Source organism: Rhinopithecus bieti, unplaced genomic scaffold (assembly GCF_001698545.2).
Source record: "Rhinopithecus bieti isolate Rb0 unplaced genomic scaffold, ASM169854v2 scaffold_4806, whole genome shotgun sequence".
Lineage (NCBI taxonomy): Eukaryota > Metazoa > Chordata > Mammalia > Primates > Cercopithecidae > Rhinopithecus > Rhinopithecus bieti.
Genome location: NW_016804514.1, coordinates 143,717 through 147,581, shown reverse-complemented (window position 1 = coordinate 147,581; position 3,865 = coordinate 143,717). Strand labels below are relative to the sequence as shown.

At 35.7% G+C, this 3,865-nt stretch overlaps 1 pseudogene across 1 annotated transcript; it reads left to right on the top strand.

Annotated features, from left to right (window-relative positions):
* Nucleotides 1-3,211: 3,211 nt before the first annotated feature.
* Nucleotides 3,212-3,524, top strand: LOC108527530 (mitochondrial import receptor subunit TOM6 homolog pseudogene; annotated as a pseudogene). Its single transcript, XR_001884841.1, has one exon. The product of XR_001884841.1 is annotated as a mitochondrial import receptor subunit TOM6 homolog pseudogene (transcript).
* The last annotated feature ends 341 nt before the right edge of the window (nt 3,525-3,865 follow it).

Sequence of the window (3,865 nt, the reverse complement as noted above, 5' to 3'; positions counted from 1 at the left end):
GGCCTGTCATTGTTCAGCACTGCCTGAAACTGGGTGGATAACTTGGTCTAATCTGGAAAGGATCTATTAGCAAGTCCCATTTGGCTCTCACAAGAAGTTATGACCTTCAGTACCAGCTTCATCAGTAATAAAATTGATATATTCATTCCTATTTGCCTAATTCCCATATCTATCTCTGAAATGGTTATCAACTTGAATGAGAGAGAAGGGGGGATATTTATTAGGTCTCTAGAAACTCCATATTAAAAGTCGAGAGAAATAGGATTTGTGACAAAAGTGATGCTTCAACAGCAAACTTCAGCAAACCCAAGGGAATACTGGGGACATTTACAAGGAGTTAATTAATAGGTGTACATATGGTAGCAAAAACACTTGACAGAGTCTTGAATTTGAATACATCACCCAGCAAATCCACTGTAAACAATGTTGATTTTGCTTTTAAAAAATATTTTAATGGAATTTAGTCTTATGTAAGACTTTGCACTGAATAGCCCTAAAGTAAATGGGCTCCTTCAAGAATTTAGACACCTGAAATTGTTTAGATGGAGGTAAGACTTTTAGGTCACTTTTAAAAAACATAACCTTCACACAATTTTTATTGTCCTTCATTCTCTCTCTTAGATCCTAAAAGTGTTCTCAGTTAGAATTCCAGACAACACCAGGACCAGCACATCACGTGGGTTACCAGGTTCTCTAAACAACAACCACAAATCTGTTAGTTCACTTAGGACAAAAGTATGCTGCTTGGAACTTCCTATCCAGCTCAGATAAAGTAAGTAATGCCTTCCAAATACTAAGGTGACAGTACTGGTACCTTTCTTTTTTCTAAAGCATTTGACCCATGTATTTTTCAGGTCAAATAAATACTCTATCCTGGAAAGGAAAATACACCCCATCTACGCTATTTTCTTCCCGTACTTTTGGAAGCTATTTTAACGTAATTTAATTCTTATCTTTTTAGGATCTTTAATGTCTTCATCTTTATGGTGTTCTTCCTCTTTCCTCTGACTTCAATTATATGCAAGACTTCCCCTTAACAACAGTCCTTGACTGTTCTGTCCCTCTAACCACTGTCTATTCTCTCATTTTCCTTTCATTGCTCCAAATCTATTCCAAATTAGTTGTCCACATCCATAATTCTTTTTCATCTTATTTCTTAATAGGCTGTCAATATGTTATAGCTCTTTGTACAAGTAGATGGTTAATAACTATTAATTATTAGAAGATTTTTTTTTTTAATCCAGAAAAATGGGTCACTTAACATAATTTAGGCTAATTACATTTTGAATAATCCTGCTATTTTCACAGTTTTCATTCCGGTCAATTTTCTGGGATTTTCCCTTGAATTTTCTTTGAGTGGATTTTTTTCACTTTTTTAAAAGTAATTTAATACTACATCATCTTCTTCTGCCCTACTAAGCTTTTTCAATTGTAACAGCACAGCAGCAAAATGTTGAAAAGGCATTTGAGATTCTTGAGTGAATAAAATTTATTCTTGAACAAATAAAAAATAAATAGTAATTTAACATTAGAAATAACACCAATAAAAAATTAATAAATCTTATTCTTTAGACAATCTCTATAAAAATACTTGCATCTAAAATAGTATATGGCATAAAATAGGCGCTCAGTGAATAAATGTATATATTCATGCCTGACATATACAGAAGAAAGAGGAAGAACATCATAAAGATGAAGACATTAACGATCCTAAAAAGATAAGAAATAAATTAAATTAAATTAGCTTGACATTTAGCACACTGCTCAGCAAATGGGCTCAAAAAGTAGTCATATCCTCACATTTCTACATGTGTTTTGTATTTCCTAATGATAGAAAGTCTTCATAGTTAAATCAAAAACTAAAAAAGGAAGAAAAAACTCAGTCACTCTTTATATTTACTATACCAAATATGACAATGTATTTTAAAGGAATAAAAAAGTACTGAATGTATATGAGACACTTTCATCATCATCATTATTTTGCATCAAAAGAGACCAGGCTCCTGGGCACTGAGTAAACATGGCAACCAGACTGACCAAGCAAAGCTGGTACAGAGTTTCTCTCAATCTCCCACAGGGCCATTGGTTCATGAAGGAGGAACAGTGTTGTTTTCAGGCCACATCACAATCTGATTACTGTCACTAAAATGAGTTTTTGGGGTGAGGGAATTTTTTGTCTAACAAAGAAACAATATTAGAAAATTGAGTAAGATCAGTAATTGAAATAAACCACAAGAAATGGAGGATTATGGCAGTTATCTCAATAATCCAGGCAAACAAATATTTTTGATTAAAAGTTCAGTATCTAAATGACCAGGATAAATTCTACGTAATCAGCACAGAAAAATATTCAAATTTTAGATCTATATATAAAATAAAACCGATCTATATATAAAATAAAATAAAACATGTTATGAGTAGTTATCAGTGTTGGCTAATAGCTGCTAGTTTTAAATATATCATGAATGCAATATTCATTCATTCTATAAGTATTCACAGAGCATCTCCTCTGTGCAAAACGCTGTGCTGGAGAGGAAGTAAACTGATGGATAAGACGTATAGTCTTGCCTTCCAATCAAATAGGAGAAGGAAGACAAGCACATAATTAAGTTTCATAGGAGAAAGAAATAGATTAAATTTTCCAGATCAAAGAAGGGAGGATTTGTATTTTTCCCCATCATGACAGATGGAGAAGTGAGGGAGGCACCATGGGGAATTTAAAAATTCGATTTGTACAAGATTCTACTGGTAAGAATATGAACTTCCAAAAACCTGGAAAAGGACATTCTCAGCCAAGAACACAACACGAGTAAAGCAATGCTATGGTAGTAAACAAGACTGTGTGCTTACCAAAAATGGGTCATTTGTACTGGGAGAGAGAACTGCAGGGTGGTGGGAGGGAGGTAAGCTATGGAAGAAAAGTTCGGAGAGGTATACTGGGCCTATTGTGGAGTGCCTGGCATGGCAAACTTCTTATTTGGACATATTTAATGACAAGCTAGAAAACGTTGAACTTTTTTTTATTTTTAAAAAATCAAGGTTCTCTTTCAAGTAGTGTTGCTAATTCTTGTGATTCAATGAACTAATAGTAAAATAATAACTACAATTTGAGAGCTACCATGTGCCAGCTACTGTGCTAAAAATATTACATGATTTAATCCATTTAATCTTCACAAGGCTGAGACTATTATTTGGCCTCATTTTTCACGCGAAGCTGCCTACAATGGCTTCCAGCGGAGTCCGGGTGAGCGCTGCTGGTTCGGATAATGAAACCCCCGAAATACCAGACAACATGGGAGATTGGCTTCGGGGCGTCTACCGCTTTGCCACTGATAGGAATGACTTCCGGAAGAACTCGATACTAAATTTGGGACTCTTTGCTGCGGGAGTTGGGCTGGCCAGGAACTTGAGTGACGTTGACCTCATGGCACCTCAGCTAGGGGTGTAGCCGAATAGACAAATGGAATCCTGTGCTGAACCCGAATCTTCCAAAAAACAGCCTACGATCTGTGACCACTACAAGATGTGCCCTGATGACAGTTGAAGTTTGTTTCAGATGAGCACTTTTCTTCCCTCTCCCTGCCTAGTTTCCTTTTGTTCCTTGAGTCCACGCAGAATTCCATTCTCTGGTCAGCAGATAGACTTAAGCTGAAGTATTGCCTCTGTTCTATAAAGTTCTGTACATAGTTCCCAAGCTTCTGCAGGGGGTGATCTTTGCTCTTGTGCTGAGAAATAACAGTGCTGTTTTAACAAACATTTGAAATAAATGCTGCACACACACAAAAAAGAAAGAAAGAAAGAAAGAAAGAAAGAAAGAAAGAAAGAAAGAAAGAGAGAGAGAGAGAGAGAGAGAGAGAGAGAGAGA